General features: G+C 35.7%; 1 long non-coding RNA gene across 1 annotated transcript in view; it reads left to right on the plus strand.

The window, feature by feature from the left end:
* The window catches only part of LOC144304162 (uncharacterized), a 51,277-nt gene extending 32,905 nt beyond the window's left edge, over positions 1-18,372 (plus strand). The window contains exons 2-3 of the long non-coding RNA XR_013371120.1: positions 14,929-14,979; positions 17,499-18,372. This is a non-coding gene — a long non-coding RNA (uncharacterized LOC144304162). The remainder of the gene's footprint in view (positions 1-14,928; positions 14,980-17,498) is intronic.
* The last annotated feature ends 1,039 nt before the right edge of the window (positions 18,373-19,411 follow it).

The raw sequence follows: 19,411 nt of genomic DNA on the forward strand, positions 1-19,411 counted from the left end.
CCAATAATCACGGAGACATCAGGTCTGCAGCGAGGGAAGTGTGTTGGAGAAACAACTGGAAAAGGAGATGGGCAGACACACCTGCAATCTGCCTTCCCAGGGAGGAAAGAACAAAAATCCCTATGATTTTTTTTTTTTTATCAACAGTGGGATTGAGATTTATTTATATTGATGAAAAGGGTGGGAAAACAGGCGGAAAGATGGAACATGTACGTTGAATAAACGTATTTGTGACATGCATCTCATGGGCACCTTGGGAGTGGAAACAGCATCCATCAGGAGGCTAAATTCAGTTCCTGAAATCATGAGGTTATCTTAAGACAAGGAGAAGGGGCTATGGGAATGCTCTGAGAGCAGGTATAAACTAGATGAGTCTTGGGCTTATCATTTCAGGTAAGAAATGTAGGGCTTTGCTTGTTCCTAGTCTGGAACCAGTTGACCTTGAGTCCGTGCTTCCTTAGAGACCAGTGATTTGTTAGTGGAGTCTGAAAAGACCAGTGATTTGTTAGTGGAGTCTGAAAAGACACAGCAGCTCACTAGGGGGAAACCGTTCTCTGAAAAACAAGCTTTAAACTTTCTGCTAGTTTCAACCATGTTAACCCAATGGGTCATGGTTTTAGTTCCCTATTTTTATCAATATTTGGTATTTGCCATCTTTTTTTCATTTTAGCCGTTCTCGTGTGTGGGTAGTGGTATTACAGGATGGTTTTATTTTGCATCTCCCTGATGACTAAAGAAGTTGAACCCCTCTTTTACACCCTTATTAGCCACCCTCTATTCTTTTTTGTGAAGTGGTTATTTAAGTCTTTGGTTCATTTTCTATTGGGTTGTATGTCTTTATCCTCTTAATGTTTAATAGTTTTTTTTTTTAAGATTTTATTTATTCATGGGAGACACAGAGAGAGAAAGAGAGAGAGGGAGGCAGAGACACAGGCAGAAGGAGAAGCAGGCTCCATGCAGGGAGCCTGACGTGGGACTCGATCCTGAGTCTCCAGGATCACGTCCTGGGCTGAAGGCGGTGCTAAACCACTGGGCCACCCGGGTTGCCCCAGTTTAATAGTTTTTTATGTTAAATTCCAGCTAGTAGGGATGCCTGGGTGGCTCACTAATTGAGCATCTGCCTTTGGCCCAGGTTGTGATTTGGGGGTCCTGGGATCAAGGCCTGCATCAGGCTCCCCATGGGGAGCCTCTCCCTCTGTCTATGTCTCTGCCCCTCTGTGCCTCTCATGAATAAATAAAATCTGAAAAAAAAAATCTAGCTGGTTAATATATAGTGTTATATTAGTTTCAGGTGTATAATTCCATCCGCCACTCAGTACTCATCACAAGTCGCTGCCTCCTTAATCCTTACCACCTATTTAACCCATCCCCCCCCACCATCTGCTAGCCTCTGCTAGCCATCAGTTTGTTTTCTGTAATTGAGTCTGTTTCTTGGTTTGCCTCTATTTTCTTTGTTTTCGTTTTCATTTCATTTTCATTAAATGCTATATATGAATGAAATCATATAGTATTTATCTTCCTCTGACTGACATTTCGTTTAGCATTATACTCTCTAGCTCCATCCATATTGTTGCAAATGGCAAGATTCCATTTTTTATGTCTGAATAATATTCCATTGTGTAAATATACCACATCCTCTTTATCTAGTCGGTCAATGGATAGTTGGGGCTGCTGCCATAATTTGGTTATTGTAAATATTGCAGCTATAAACATAGTGGTGTGGGGATGTCTGTGGGGTGCAGTTGTTTAAGCATCTGACTCTTGGTTTTGGCTCAGGTCAAGATTTCATGGTGGTGAGATCAAATCCCACATCAGCCTCCATGCTCAGTGCAGAGTAGGCTTGAGATTCTATCTGCCTCTGCCCCTCCCACTCGTGCTCTCAAATAAATAAATAACTTCAAAAACAACAACAAAAAAAAAAACATAGGGTTGTATCGTATACCTTTGAGTTAATGTTTTTGTATTTTTGGGGTAAATAACCAGTAGTGTAAATACTGGATCATAGGGTAGTTTTATTTTTAATGTTTTGAAAAATGTCCATAATGTTTTCCACAGTGGCTGTGCCAGTTTGCATTCCCACATCCTCACCAACAATTGCTATTATGTTTAATAGTTTTTAAAAATCTATATTCTGGATAAGAATCCTTTATCAGATATGTTAAAGTGAATAGCTTCCTACTTTATTGGTTTTTCACTATCTTAATTATGATTTTTGACACCAAGTAGGAATTTTAATATAGTCCAATTTATCCAGTTTTTAGATTTCATGGTTAGTGCTTTTGTGTCCTATTTAAGAAATCTTTGCCTCCTCTAAAGTCACAAAGATGTTCTTCTATGTTTTCTTCTTAAAGCCTTATTGTTTTACATTTTATATTTAGATATGCATTCCACTAGAATTTATTTTTGTGTAAGTTGTAAGGTAGAGATTCAACTATTTTTTTACCTGTATGGATATTGTGTTCATCTAGCACCATTTTTGGAAAAAATCATACTTCCTCCCCTGGATTGCACTGTTGCCTTTGTCATAATGTAACTGAACCCAAGGTCATCTGCTAGATACACAGCAAAGACAAACATTGAAACTGTTGAGTTATGTAGCAAGGAAAGGGTTTGAGAGGCAGCCAAATAAGGAGTCAGGAGCAGCAAGCCTCAAATCTGACTCTCCAGAGGAAATGGAGGAGGTGGAGGAGGTGGAGGAGGTGGAGGAGGTGGAGGAGGTGGAGGAGGTGGAGGAGGAGGAGGAGGAGGAGGAGGAGGAGGGTCCGGAAATTTAAAGGCAAATGAAAAGGTCTAAGTAAAAAGTTGCATCTGGTTTAGTGGTCAACAGCTGAGATTAGTCCCATTAACCCTTTGGTTACTGGTTTCAATAAATCCTAAAATGCACTTCTAGATACATTAAATTTTTATGCCATCCCGATAAAGCATAATTTGGAGTATTTCTTTGATAGTGTAGAGAGGTCACATTTTATTGGCGCCACTTGAACATAAGCTGGCTATAAGCCCCAGAATTTTCTATATATTTTGTACCATTTTCCAATTTTCTAGAATATCATTACCTGGGTACTCAAACACCAAAGTTTATTCTGTTGTAATTAGTTCTTTTCTTATATCATTAGCCAGGTCCTACTTACATCTAACTCATCTACAATATGTATGTGACATTTCTTCCAATGAAGATAGACAGGTCTTTACTAGAGCCATGTGATTTGTGAAACATAGCTTGAATAGCAAATATTTTTGGTTGTAGTTTCACAGTTAGTTCTGTTTTCATTAAAAAGTTTTTAAAATTTAAGATAAGATTTTAGTTTCTTGATGTTTTGATCAACTCTATATATTATTTCCCAGTATTATTCCCATTCAGAAATTTCTGTTTTATGTTATACCTCATTCTGTGGACAGGGATATGTACCTTGCGATGATATAGCTCTAAAAATAATCCAGAAGAGTCAGTTGTTTATTTTATAATAGTTTCTTCTGAAAGGGAACTACCAAAATATGAGCACATTGTGTTCTTCTATAGGAACATTGTGTCTTTACTGGAATTCCTAAAATATGGGCTTGATAAGTGGGGCAATTGTGACAAAATTAACCAACTCACAGAATTAAACTCACACATCAATTGTCTGTCATCGGTACTGTCGTCTCTTTTGTTTACACTACTCCTTCCATGTATCAGGAAAGCAAAATGAAGAAGACCCTTGGATCCATACATTTGGGAAGAAGAGTCACCTTATTAATGAATAGGTCTTGTTTGATTGATTGATTCTGTTTAATCCTGAATCTGAGACCTAATATTAGAGTAAGACAACAACAAAAAGAGTTTTCAAAGGCAACTAGCTGGACGCAAAGGGGAAATGGCTGTTACTTTGGTTGTTTGAACCAAAGCATTTCCATGCCTAAGTTGTTTGGAGGGCAACACAGTTTATAATAGCTATATTAGAAAGAAATTGTATGACATATAACAGATCCTCAATGAATGAACAAATAGCATTTTTATACTTTCTGAGGTGATAAATTCTCATTGTTTCTTTCACTCTCCATGGTCATAAACACCACCAAAGATTATAGATTCAGTCATGTGGGTAAGCAACAATATAGATAGCAAAGAAAAATATTCTACTTTCTCATCTTACTGCATATTCCAAACCCACCTTTTTTTCTGGCTAGTGACAGTGTACATCAACATAAAAGATGAGATTAAAAATTGGGGAAAAAAAGTTTTTGAAGTTAGCACTGGTTTTGTGGGCAATGGGCAGTGTCCGTAAGACAGTCATGAAACTCCTCTTGCATTGAAACAGGAGTAAAGAGGCTGGGTTCAATAAAAACCCAGCCTTCTCTGTTGGCAGAGAAGAATAAATTTTTTTTTAGGCTGGTGTTAGAGTGTGATTGTGTATTTAGGAATGCTGTGACTATGTGGGGAAGAGTTCAAGTCAGAGAGGTGCTCAAGACCAAAATAGAGGAAACCTCAATCAGAATAGCAGCTGCAGACAAGAACCAAATCCGGGCAGAGTGGACTCACATTAAGCAATGGGCTATTTTTTGTCTGCATGAATCTGTATTCACACCTAAAATGGTTTCTTTCTCCTCATAGCATGAAAACATATGGGCTTATGATTATCAAGACTTCAGGCTGAGATTCTCTATAAGATTGTTTTTTTTTTGTTGTTATTTTTAAAGGAGAACAAAGCCTCTTTGTCTTCTTGTGGCAAAAGTCATGAATCTGGAAGGTTAGTTTAAATTTCATGCAATAGAAGTTTTGAATTAGAAGCTATGTTATTATGCTATATATGCAAAAGCTAGTTAGGTGGTAAACATTTGTGAAATTTGAGATCAGTTTTTATCCTAAAGGATGTCCTCACTCCTAGTATAGGTATGTAGTGTCTCAAGTACTGAATCTGAGATAGGCACCACCATATATTTTTAGAGTCTTTGTAGCACAGAAGAAGGTCTACAGAAGCAGTAAGATTTAGGTATCACATTTTCCAGTACGAGAGTGGCTAACAAGTTCATCTATATCTTGTGTAGAGTTTCCAGTATATGAAATGTTATCTGAATCCCTTTCCAAATGTGGAAAACAAAGAAAATTTTTGATTACAGCCTCTCATACAGCAGATCTGTATGACTCTTGGGTTGTACTGGGAAAGAATGCAAGTTACAACAAAGATCCACTGCTATAAAGTATTCAGTAGTATGTAGGAAGCAGAATAGCAAGGGGACAGGGTTTGAAATGACAGAAAAAGGAGTTAATGCTGTAGCATGTACCGCTTTAAAATTATGAATATCTCTGCTAAGTTTCTGGAATTTCTAAGTGGATAGAAATGTGAGAGGTTATTTTCAAGCATTTTCTTGAAGTAAGCAAATGATTCAGTATTATAATCAATACAGAAGGTGGCATATAAGCAATCATTATAAGATTATTGTGTGAATGGGAAGCCTTCAGAGAGATGAAGCATTTGCTTTGATTTTTCTTTTTTTTTTTTTTTGCTTTGATTTTTCTTATATTTTCAGATTAGGTTCAAAGAGCCTCTCTTCTAAGAAGCACAGGTGGCTCTATCGGTTAAGCGTCTGCCTTCAGTTCAGGTCATGATCCCAGGGTCCTGGGATCAAGCCCCAAGTTGGACTCCCTGCTCATGGGGGAGTCTGCTTCTCCCTCTCTCTGCCTCTCCCCCTGCTTGTCCTCTTCACCCTCTTGAGCTCTCTCTCAAATAAATAAAATCTTAAAAAACAAACCCAGAAATCCTCTCTTTTGTTCAGTCTTCTTTGACTTGCTTCCTGCTGGAAAAAATGAATTATTTTCTTATTTGTGTGCTCCTCTCAATCATATTTATGTAGTATATATATATCATTTACTTTATTCTTAATTCCTACCCTCCATTTTTTGAGGACATGATCCTGTCTTATAAAAATACTTGCTTTTCTAGGGATTGGCAAATTACATACCACATAGTAGGTCTTGAGTGGGTGCTTATATAATGAATATGTAATTGGAGGTATACATATCTTGACAGACGAAGTAAATCCTTTCTTTATACAATCCAAGTAAATTGTATGATTTTAGTACATATTTTTGTGTAATGATATCCATTATTGTTGCTTAAAGTGTATAATGAGAAAATATGATAGTACTTATGCTACATTACTTTCTATACTTTGCCTGATTTTCACTAACCAGCTACATTATGTACCAAATGCTATAATGTCTAGGCTACTTAGAAATTTGCAGATGATTTTTATTATATAAAAGAAAAGTAAATTGAACATAATTCAGCAATCCGTTTGCAGCTCTAAGTTTCCTCTTTTATGCCTTAGGAAGTGGATTGGTCATTGTCTGCTTACTAATATTTATTTTTGACCCTTCACCCACAAAATGTTTCTCAGACTTAACTTGCAAACTGGCTTTTGGTAAATTTGGTACATGCAAGGCCTGGGGTTGAAGTGGTGATGGGAGGAAAAAAAAGATGAGAGAAACCAGGGTATTTCTTCTTTCTAGCTTATCCATGGGTAATATCTTTCTATAATGGCCAGTGTCCTCTGTGTTTTTTTATTTTCTTCACTACAAAGCCTTTGCTGAGTTCTAGTGTTTCCACCACCAATCGTGATTTCCAGTCTCTGATAATAAGACTTTCCCCCTTTGTCCTTCTAGGGCCAGAAGTGGTAGTAGCTTCTTGCAATTGTGGAAACCACCAGGGTTGTTTCATCATCCTCTACTGGCTTCTCAACAATTCCATCACTCATTACTTATGTATTAAATCTCCTCAATTTAAGTTACCTACAGTAATTTCCTGGATATTCCCTGATAGGAATGATAGTAATTGACTATATTTTTAATGTGAATTTAAGTTGTATGTGATTTTCCCAGACTGACATATAAAACCTAAATACTCCAGCCACTAAAGAATGATAGTAAGGCAAAATATTCAGAGACAGTCATGAATTCACTGTCTTCAGAAGAGAAGGAAGACCTCTTTAAATTTACAGACTCGCTGCTTGCAAAGGCACCAGAAACTTGTTTCATCAACTCTATACTATTTCCTCATAAGTATCTCAGTTGGTACTGGTGCCACAGAGAATTCAGGCACTGCAAGGCCTTTGGAGATTGCCAGAAGTCCCTTGTAATTAGTGTTGTGTCCACAGCAATTTGGATGCAAGCTCATAAACATTATTGCATGGAAATAGATATGGAAGTGAAGAGTAAGAAGAGAGGAGTGATGAACAGAGACAAGCTGATGCATCTAAGGAGAAGTGTGGCTTTAAGAAATCATACTGAGCATTGTGCAAAGAAATTTCACTTCTATTCTTAGTTCGGTCATTTATTTAGCTGTGATCTTGGGCAGGCCACTTCACTTTTCCAAGCATTCTCTTTTCTTCTCTAAAGAATGGAAATCTATATATCAACACTGCTACTTTAAGAATGGAATGGGGGACGCCTGGGTGGCTCAGCGGTTGTCTGCCTTTGGTTCAGGGTGTGATCCAGGGGGCCCTGGGATCGAGTCCCACATCGGGCTTCCTACATGGAGCCTACTTCTCCCTCTGCCTGTCTCTGATGAATAAATAAAATCTTAAAAAAAAAAAAAAAAAAAAGAATGGAATGGGATGATGTATATAAGAGCTTCATGCAAAGATTAATATTATTATCAAATGTATTTTTCCTATGAAAGAGCTTAACTTGAAACCCTGAAAGGGCTGACTGATAGGTATACTTGATGAGAAGGAAAATTGGGGGCAAAGGCAATACGACAAAATTTATTTATAAATAGCAGAAGTTATGAATTGGCTCCAAAATAATTTGATTAAGAAAAGTAGTCCTGGGGTACCTGAGTGGCTCGGTTGGTTAAGTGTCTGCCTTTGGCTCAGGTTATGATCTAGGGTCCTGGGATCTAGCTCAGTTTAGGGCTCAGCGGGGAGTCTGCTTCTCTCTCTACTTCTCCTTACCACTCCCCCTGCTCATACTTTCTCTCTCTCAAATAAATCAATAAAATCTTTTAAAAAATAAAAAAGAAAAGCAATCCTGTAATGACAAACAGAGAAGAGAATAATAGTCTCCAGCTTTTGAAAGTATCCAAGAAGAGAAAAATTTATCTCATTTTTCCATTTAAATTTTATAAGGTGTTCCATTGTTAGTTATATAAGCAGCCTTCTTAAAACCTCACTGGCATATTTTGTTCCATGATTCCTTTGGAGCATTGGATGCAACCAAATCCCCTCACCTATATTTTGAAGTAGGAAGTAGAGTGATTAAGTATGAGAAATAAAACCACTTGAGAAATTAGTCATAGATTTTAGAGAGATGGCAAATTCCTACATAAATTGCTTTTGGTTTCCTAGTGTACAACTGGTTGCCAACATTTATAAATGTTGTTCCTTTATAGTCTCCATGCTGCAAGGTCCTATTCCCCTTGAAAATAGTTGACCTAATTATTATTATTTTGTGTGTGTATGCCAAAATCCAGCTGTTAAAAAGTGAATTCTTTCTCAAATTCAGGGAGCTAATAAACCTTCTCAATGATGGTCTATGGGAAAAATCCAGTTTTACTTTTCTAGTGTTCATTTCAAAAAGAAATTTTAACTACCACCCCAAATATAGTGTTATTGTTCAGCTGAGCCACATGTTATCTTGAATCTTTTCTAGTTCTAAAATTTTGTGACTGTTAGTCTAGTACAGATGAATTTTATTGTTGGGAGTGGGATAGTGGGAGTCAAAGAGGACAGGGATAAGGCAGTGTCCTAATACTTAAATATTAAGTTGGAATTCACTAAATGAAAATCATTTCCTCTAACCTAACAGCAAATGATTATTAAAAATTTTTATGCTGGAAGGGGAAAATTGGTGAATTCTTTTTTCCTTATTCTTAGTGATAATTTTTTATAGTTAGTAATTTGATCTTTTTTAAGCCACAGCAATAACATATATAGATACTACCACCCTGTTTATGCACATTACTATTATTGTAGGCTAGAATTAGTTTGCAAAGTAGAATGTGTTAAAAGTGCCTGGTAATTTAGAAGATACCCAGTGATCCTTTTTAGCTGGTTGTGAGAATTAAGCTTTGTGAAATCTGAGTTAGCAACATTTTGTTATAAGAAACTTTTGGTACATCTATACAAAGTCTTTTTTTTTTAAGAGTTTATTTATTTATTCATGAGAGAGAGAGAGAGAGAGAGAGAGAGGCAGAGACACAGGCAGAGGGAGAAGCAGGCTCTGTGCAGGGAGCCTGATGTGGGACTTGATCCAGGGACTCCAGGATCACACTCTGTGCTGAAGGCAGATGCTCAACTGCTGAGTCACCCAGGGATCCCCTATACAAAGTCTTATTGCAAGGTGTTCCTGCCATAGATCTAGCTCAGATCGTTCACTTAGCCATAGTGGTCATGAGATTCAAGACAACCATTAGAGAAGTAGAATTAGATTTGGAAACTTAGTGTAGAAACAGAGAACTGGCTTGTCTTTCAAGATTTCATTAGGAAGGTTCACGAGTTCTGGTTCCACAGAGTTTCTCAGGACCCTTACTAAGATATTCTTCTCATAAGCAAAATGGTTCAATACTCAAGATGTATAAGCAAAACAGTTCAATATTGTAAACATAGGTGGTGTGTTTCAATTGAATAAATAATTCATCCACAATCACATTGCCAGTTAAACAGTGGTTTATGATTCACTTTCTAATTAATCCAAAAAATGTGAAGCATATTTAAATTTGTTTTCTCTCCCTGCTTTCAGCTTTTGTGTCTTTCTCTTTTTCTTTTTCTCTTTCTCCATTATTAGTGCTTGGGTTTTCTCTTGGCTTCAGTTTCCCAACACAGCACAGATTGAACATGCAAAGCATACAACACAGCAGAAGAAAGATGACACCTGGGTCACTAGTCTCCTGGCTCACTTTGCTAATCTGCCTCAACTGCCATCAATAATTAGGGTGAAGAGATGACTACTACCATGGCTGCTACTGCTGTTGCTGTATTTAAATGCACTTGGAGAGCCATACATAATTTTTTTCCACTTGATGAACTTATTACTCGATTTCTAATCTAGGAAGACAAGAAATTAACTTTCTGGAGTTTAGGGACTTTAAAAAAAAAAAAAAAAACCAGGATTATAGGGCATCCCTGGTGGCTCAGCGGTTTAGCACCACCTTCAGCCCGGGGTGTGATCCTGGAGACCTGGGATTGAGTCCCATGTCAGGCTCCCTGCATGGAGCCTGCTTCTCCCTCTGCCTGTGTCTCTGCCTCTCCCTCTCTCTCTCTCTGTGTCTGTCATGAATAAATAAATAAAATATTTTTTAAAAAAAACAAAACAGGATTATAAACTCTTAGTGGTAACTTTTCCATTTAAAATACCATTTTTAACATATATGCAGAATTTTAAAAATAATAAGCTCCCACGTACTCACCACTGAGCCTAAGAAGTAGGCTAACAACATCTTTGAAGCCGCTTTTATAACCCTCACAAGTATCTTCCTCCACCAAAGGCAATCTCAATCTTGACATTGTATATTAACCATTTCTCATTGATAAATGTCTCTAAATGATATATCATTTAATTTTTCCTGTTTTAACAATTATATAAATAGAGTCATAGGGAGTATATTTTTATGATTTGCATGTTTTTGCTGAATAGCTTTTTGAGATCAATTTATGTTGATATAGTTTATTTAATTTTATCATGGTTTAGCACATTTTATGACTATAATGAAATAATTCATTAATTCATTTGCTACTCATAGACATATGGGTTATTCTAGAATGGCTTTGTTTTGTTTTTGGTTTTTGTTTTGCCATTACAAACTGTGTTATTTTTCTACTGTTGCATAACAACTTACCACAAATTTAGACTTTGAAAACATCACAAATTTGTTATTTTATGGTTTTATGGGTCAGGAGTCTGGGCACAGCATGGATCAGCTAGCTGGTTTTCTTTACTTAGGATCTCAAAAAGTCAAAATAAAGATGTTGATCAGAGTCTCTTCAGAAGCTTCCAAGCTGTTGGTAGAATTTAGTTTTTTGTAATGTGAGACTGAGGTCTCTGCTTTCTTGTTGTCTGCCAGCTGCAGACTTTCTTAGTTTGGGGGCCACTTAACTTACGTAGCATATGAACTATTCTGCAACATGGCAAGTTTGCTTATTCAAAGCCAGCAAAAGAGATATGTTTAGCTTTGAATGTCTTCTTCTTTTCAGGGTTCCTTGATTAGGTCAGGCCCACCGAGAGTGTTATTTCTTTTGATTAACTCAAAGTCAACTAATCACAGATCTTAATTACTTCCACAAACTCCTTTCTGCCACATAATATAAAATAATCCTGGAGGTGATATCTCATCAGGTTCATAAGTCCTGCTCATACTCAAGGTGAGAGCATTTTACAGGATATGTATACACCAGAGGGTGAAAATCTTAGGGGCCAATTTAGAATTTTGCTTACCACATGAATGTCTATAAATAAATACATTTGAATATGTCTCTTATTTATTTTTTTGTAATTTTAGGAATTCTTTTTATGTTTTCCAACTCAGTACTAAGTTTGGCTAAGTTATTTCAAGATGGTTATACCATACATAGCTACCATTAAGTTAAAAGAATTTCTCTTGTATATATCCTCACCATAATTAGAATTTGTATTTCAATTAATTTTTATAGTTTCTTCATTAAGTTTTATTCATAATTAGACTTATTCCTAGGTATCTTACTTTTTATTGATATTGTAATTTTTGAGTTTACTAAATATTCCTGAAAACTTCAGTGAACTCACTAAATTACTTTATTACTTTTAGTAATTTGCTTGTAGGGTTTTGTTTTTGTTTTTGGATTTTCTATGGGGGCAAATGCATCATTTAATTAATAACGACAACTTTTCCCCCTTTTCTACTTACATATTGATTTTTACGTCTTTTTGAGCTGGGTAGATCCTCCAGTACAATATTGAATAGAAGTAGTAATAAGCATTCTCTTTAACCACTTTCTGGTTTTAGGGGTAATGTTAGTCTTTAATGTTTAGGTGTTAAATATATAGTTTACTATATGTTCTGAGCAGATATCCTTTATCAAGTTCTTGTCCCTGTCTTCACAAATTTGATGTAAAATTTCAAAGAAATTCTAACAAAACCTCATTAGGGACTTTGGGAAACTTCGCAAGATGATTTTTATATGTATATGAAAAAAATGTGTATGAAAGAGCAAAAGTCTTAGAATAACCAAGATACCACTGAACTGAAGAAAAAGAAAAATATGTGGGGACATGACCTACAGATATTAAAACTTACCATCAGTGAAAAAGAAAGTCATTTCATAATGATAAAAGATCCAACAGGACAGAACAATTTGAAAGATTTTTAACTTAAGAAGAGAGCTTCAAAATACATGAAGTAAAAAACAGAACTGAAATAGACAAATCTTCAATTATAGCTGGAAATTTCAATATTTTGCCCTCAATAACTGACAGAACAAGCAGACAGCAAATCAGTAAGTATGTAGAACACTTAATGCTATCAACTAATTTTACCTAATCGAATTTATAGAACAGCAGAATCTGTAGTGCACATAACAAAGTTACTAATATAGAACATATTCTGGACCATAAAACAGGCCAATAAATTTAAAAGGATTTAAATCATCAGAGCATGTATGAGCTTTGACCATAATAGAATTAAATTAGAAATCAGTAACAGAAGATAATAGAAAATACCCAAATATTTGGAGACTATACAATGTATTTCTAAATATCCTAGGGGTCAAAGAAGAAATCACAAGGGCAATCTGATGGTATTTTGAACTGAATATGATAAAACTTAAAAAAAAAGAAGGGAAAAAAAATGGACGAGTCAATGATATTTGTCATGTTAACATTGTTAAATTGGGTGGTGGGTTGGTTCATAGGTGTTTTCTTTGTTATGCTTAAAGCTTTCATGTATATTACTTGTATACTTCAGTTCATATTGAAAACATACAATTAAAAGAAAATGGAAATCAGTCTAAAATAAACACATGGGAAATACTATCTTAAAGACTATGTAGGCATAATTCAAAGTGGATTTGGGCTTGATATATTCATATGATAGATTTCAGGCTTTAAATTTAAAAAAGCATTAAATCTTAGACTACAATACAAGAAATCACTTGATTAATGTTGCTATTTTTACTTCTAAAAACATTTGACCTTGAATAACACTTAACATACCACATCCCATGCTTGTTGCAAGTTCAGGTTCTCTGTAGTCTTTGTAAGAGAATAGAAAATGAGCATATGTGCTCCATGCAGTTGCTTGTATCATTAGGCATAAAAAAAAAAAAAAATCCACAGCATCTGCAATTTCTTGTTTTAATTAGATTGTGAAGCAATGGCTACAGCTGAGCCATTTATTGTTTCTGTAAACCAGAGCCAGTAGAGGGAAGATGTTTGTCCTAACGTTACTTTTGAAAGATGAATTTGATGGCAATAGCATAAATGGGACAACTCAGAGTGAGCAACTGAGACTATCTTCTAGTGTAATGGAAACAACTGAACAAAGTGTGTTTATCATCTAGGATCAAGGGACACAGGACAGGCCATAGAAATGTACTTGTGACATAAAAGCACAACATGGTAACATAGAGTTACCAACCAAAGGATAAAATCAATAAAAAGCCAGCTTCTAATTAAGTTTTTATCTTAATAAAATGAGTAAATACTTTCATTCTTAAATCATATTTTATTTTATTTCTAAAGATTTTATTTATTTATTTGAGAGAGAGAGAGAGCATGCACATGTACACATACGGGGACAAGAGGGGTAGAGGAAGAGAAAAGAGAGAGAATTCCAAGCAGACTCCTCTGTGAGCATGGAGCCTAATGTGAAGCTCAATTTCACGGCTCTGAGATCATGACCCATGCCAAAATCAAGGATCAGAGGCTTAACTGACAGTTATCCAGATGCCCCAAATCATATTTTAATTTAAAATGAGAATTTTTTTGGAATTGTGTGTGTGTAGAAAATTTTCCTGAGCTATACTCCCCACTATAATCACAAATTCAATTGCTGTTAACTTATTTGATATTTCTCTGAAATGAATAGTTACATACTTTTTATTAGTAGCATTTTAAAATTATTATTAGATTAAAAATATATGTAGACTTCATATAGCTATAATTTCCCCAGGTGAAAATGTACCATGACAAAATATTGGTTGCTGAAAACCATTATGTGTATTTTCCTAGTTTTTGAAGATTAGAGTGTAAATAATCCTTTCTTCCTTTCTTCCCAATATTGACAAACTTGTTTTTTAGATTCTAAACTTGTTTCTTAAAGAAAAGATCACATCATAAAGATTGCACAGAATATTTTTACTATTGGCTATAAAATATATTCTTGACTATTGACTATAGCTCAGAAAAATGACATTTTCGTAATATTAAAATGGGACCAGGAAAGCATGTCAGATTTATAAAACTATTTGTTCCTGCAAAACTTGGAGTAGAAGGCTTTAGAAGAGGGTTGGCTTGAAGCACTTCATTATTTTGAATGCCCGATTAATGTTCATAGTTTTTCGTTGCTCTCTTTTATGTGGGGGTTGGTCTGAAACGCAGTATATTATGCAACGGTTTTGTCATGTATCAGTGATGATATTAACAGTCTAATGCTAAACAGGTTCTGAGGAAATGAAGAGGGAAAAAAATGACTTACCTTATTTACCCTGAAACAAGATTCAATCTGCCAGCGTATTTAATGCTATATTTTTCATTATCTCACAAGCATATGTTGAAACTGCTACAGATGATGAAGTTAGCTGCTGGGCAGAGTTATCATCAATGCTTTCCATCTTTATTTTAATAAGAAGAACGAGCAGATTGTGACCTTTGTCAAGGGCTTCCTAGAAGACAAGAAACCTAACCACAAAATCACTAGCCTGGAGCCCTACTGAATATGCAAAACCACCTTTCCTAGAATAAAATGTCTTATAACAAAGCTATTGTTTCTGATAGAGCCTTGTCTTGAACAAAAGATCCAGAAGCTAGAGGTAAAATGTTATTTTCTTTAAAAAATGTTATACTTGTCAAATGTGTAAGTGGTCATGTTGGGTCTGTAGGGAAAATACATTTCCTTAAGGTCAACACATTCTTAAAAACAATAACGCCTGCCACCACTTAGGACACTGGAATCTAAGTTAACCTTGACACATTTGTAAAACGAAGACTCCTGAGTTAGGTGAAATCACCATATCTAAATAGCAATAGTAGCATCTATTGAGTGCTTACCACTGTTGCTGTGCTAAGCTCTTTACTTGGTTATCTCATATAATCCCTTCTCTAGAGATAAATCCTGTGATTATCTCTGCTTTATAAATTGGCAAACTGGACAGAGAAAGACCAAGTAACTTGCCTAAGGTTACCCAGTCAGTGTTGGAGCTCATATGATGAGCCACAGACACAGTTAACGTTCTATATTGAAGTGATCTGGACTTCCCAAATTGCTATGGAATGATCCCATTCATTATATAAATGATGTATCTGCTTTTTTCTGTAAATCCAAAGGATAAGAGAGTGAGAGAAGTGCTTGGTTTCTGTGGCACACACTCAATTATCCTACTAAATTATCAGAACAATGGATAGTCTGTTTCCCTGTAGGAAGATTACATTTCCATTCTAGAGTTATCCTAACCTATCTCTAGCTCAAAAATATTTTAAATACGCTTTTGGTCTTAATCTGGGGACCAATATATTTTAGATGACATTCACTTTATTGCTATGAGCTAAATGTTTCCGTCACAAAATTGATATGTTAAAAACCCTAATGTGATGGTATTTGGAGATGGGACCTTTGAGAGATAATTAAGCTTAGATGAGGTCTTGAGGGTGGATTCCTCATGATGGGATTAGTGTCCTTATAAGAAGAGACCAGAGGCCCTCCTTTTCTTCTTTCTCTCTACCATGTGAGGAACACAGAGAAAAGGAAGCTGTCTGGAAACTAAAAAAATGACTCTCATCAGATGTTGAATGGCCAGGATTTTGATCTTGGACTTCTCAGCCCCGAACTGAGAAACTGTGAAAGAGTTCACTGAGAACTGTGGAAGATAAATGTTACTTGTTTATGCCATCCATTTTATGGTATTCTGCCATAGCATCACAAACATAGTAAGACAGATGTCATTAAGAAAGCCTAAGCTAATATAAGCAGGTGCTTACAAGCTAAAGTTCCTCATTCCTAAGTGGAAAATGGCCAACATTCCTTTACTTATAACCCTAGTTATAAAATGGTTCAATCTACAATAAAAGAGAAAATAAATATTACCATTACCCTTGCCTGTCAGTTATGGGAAGATTGCTGAAGACAGTACAACATGTGAACTTTTGGTCTTTTATGTTCATTTCCTAAATGTTATTTTCTTACAGTTTTCCCTAAATAGCAGTATATTTTTCTAAAACTCTCCTTTAGTTATTTATGTACGTGAAAATAGCACTGGTTTGAGAAAAATCACTTGCCTATTTTAAAGCCCCACTTTATTCACATGTGATTTTAAAATCTTGATTAGAAACAAATATTTAACAGTGATGATGCATTGAAATAATCTTTTCTTAGACAAATGCTACATAAAATGTGGTTAGGCAACTGGTGGCAGTATCTAAACAGTCCAGTCCATCATACACTAGGGAGCTTGCCCCAGAATGGAAATCAACACATTGCTTTCTTTATTGTGAGTGTCTTGTAATGAAAAAACAGTATATATAGCTGAATCAAACTGTATTTCTGACAAAGTTGATTTAAATTCTCAGACCGGCATTTTGAGTAGGACTTCCAAGGACCACTTTCAAGCTAGACTTCACAATTGGAAACTATTTTCTTTACTAGATTGTCTTCGCTAAAGGCATTTATCTATTACCTTTTATTAAGGTCATTTAGTCATTTGAGAAATATATCTCAAAATCTTGATAAGAACAAGCATACCTTATCAGTAGTTCTCAGTGTCTTCATTTTTTTTTATTAAGTAGTAGCTAATAGTTCTAATATTTCTTAATTAGTAAAAACATTATCAATGGTTGAAGTTTTAGGGTGAAGAACTCTGGACCAAAAGTCCTAAGAGAAGGTTTGGTTTCTTCTTTCAATGAATAGACATATGTTGTTCACTCGATTTCCTCATAAATTGATTTCTTTAAAAAAATAAAACAAATAAATCACTTTTCATGAAAAAAAAATGAATTTTATTAATTTCCTTTAAAAATATTGCCATAAACCACCCCTTTTAAATTCAATAAACACTTCCATGTCACCATTTCATAAAAATCCCTCTCATTATTAGAGATATTTCAATAGCTATATTATGAACCAATGTCTTAAGTTTGCCCAAATTAAATGACTAAAGCCCCTGACACTGAATTTCAATCATATAATTTTATGTACATGCATCTGTTAGTTGAAGAATTGAATATACACTGTCAAAAATTTTTAAACTGAAAGCTGTTTTGTAACATTTTAAATGGAAAAATGGAGTACAGTGTTATTCTCTTAGCTTGTTTCATTCTTGTTTGTTTTTTTTTTTAGCTTCAGTAAAGGATTCCTGTCACAACATTAAAGAAATATGGACAGTCTTCAGTGATGAAATTGATAATGAACAAAAATGAAAATAAAACCATGGTTAATCATAAAAGACATACTGAGAAGAACAAATTCGTGTTTAGAAGTGAGGAAATCTATTAAGTCGTCACTAATGTAAGAGTTATGTAGTTGGAACAATGTTGGAGAGTCCAACTTGACACTCCTTCAGGCAAGGACATACAAATAACTAACCCCCCAGACCCCCAATCCTGAGCCCTGCACAGGTCCCCTCTATGGGATTAGCCCTGATTTAATGGCTTTATCTAATTTGAACATGATACATCCTTTCAGCTCTTAAATTTCTCACATCAATCTTACTGATCATTTTTGGGGGTTTAATCTGCCTAGTGTTTTAGGGGCTACACATGAATCTTTTTCAGTGACTTCACTCCTAGAAATGCATTCATGGAGAAATAGGAAAAATAGCTGTCTTGTTGTGAACTGGCTTTCAGGGTGGAATGCCCTCTTGCTTTGTCTTAGGCTAACAGTTAGGACTTAAACATATGTGCTGGAAAGTCTTGCCGCTGTTTGATATTGGCTGCTACAGGAAGTTTGCAAAGGAAAACACATGTCATGAGAATAATAATATTGATATCCTGTAGACTTGCATAAAGAAATATTAAAAGAAATATTACCTAAAAGTAGTCTCCTACTTATATGTCTTCTTATGTTACCATAGACTTGGCTAACTCTGTCTTTTGCTATTGGGGTGGTAGTCTGTTTACACTAAAATGGAAACCATTATTAAAGGAGTAAATGTCATATAAAAGAAAAGAAGTGGAATTTGGAGTCAGGAAGTCTCATTCTAGATTACCAATTGAGAGAGTGCAGAGAAGTCTGTCTCTCTGAGACATCTGAAAAACAAGGCTCTTAATTCTTACTTCAGAAGATATGCCTGTAGTATAAGAGGAAAAAATGCAGGGCAGCCCGGGTGGCTCAGGGGTTTAGTGCCACCTTCAGCCCTGGGCGTGATCCTGGAGACCCTGGATTGAGTCCCATGTCAGGCTCTTTGCATGGAGCCTGCTTCTGTCTCTCTCTATGTCTCTGCATCACTCTCTCTCTCTCTCTCTGTCTCTCATGAATAAATAAATAAAATCTTAAAAAAAAGAAAAAATGCATTAAAGACAGCATAGTTCCTAATAGGCAGTAAGTGACTAATTAATATGTAAAATTAATATCTAGGTGCAAATAGATTCATTCTTATTTTTAAAATATATTTATTTATTTGAGAGGGGGAGGGGTGGAGAGAGAAGAAGCAGTTTTAACCAGACTCTGTGCTGAACACAGAACCCCATAGGGCTTGAGTTCACGACCCCAACAGAAACCAAAATGGGATGCCCAACCAACTGTACCACCCAAGTGCCCCCATTCTTGTTTTTTTTTTCTTTTTTTTTTTATTTATGATAGGCACACAGTGAGAGAGAGAGAGAGAGAGTCAGAGACACAGGCAGAGGGAGAAGCAGGCTCCATGCACCGGGAGCCCGACGTGGGATTCGATCCCGGGTCTCCAGGATCGCGCCCTGGGCCAAAGGCAGGCGCTAAACCGCTGCGCCACCCAGGGATCCCCGATTCTTGTTTTTCAAAAATGGAATTCTGAGTTTCTATAACCAACTGACACCATTGTTATATCCTAATATGAGGGTCATTCACTCATGTATTCATTCCTTTTGCATATTCAGTGTCTATGTGTGCGCACATAGAAAATTATACATATACATACCCACACCCATATTTGCCTCTAAATTCAGATGATTTATGGACTCTCTGAAGCCCATTGAGATTTTTTTTCTCTATATCCATGAACCCAAATATAAGAAATTTCGATTCAAAGTCTTTATTTATCTCATGACATTCATTTG

This window comes from Canis aureus, chromosome 33 (assembly GCF_053574225.1).
Source record: "Canis aureus isolate CA01 chromosome 33, VMU_Caureus_v.1.0, whole genome shotgun sequence".
In the NCBI taxonomy this organism is placed as follows: Eukaryota; Metazoa; Chordata; class Mammalia; order Carnivora; family Canidae; genus Canis; species Canis aureus.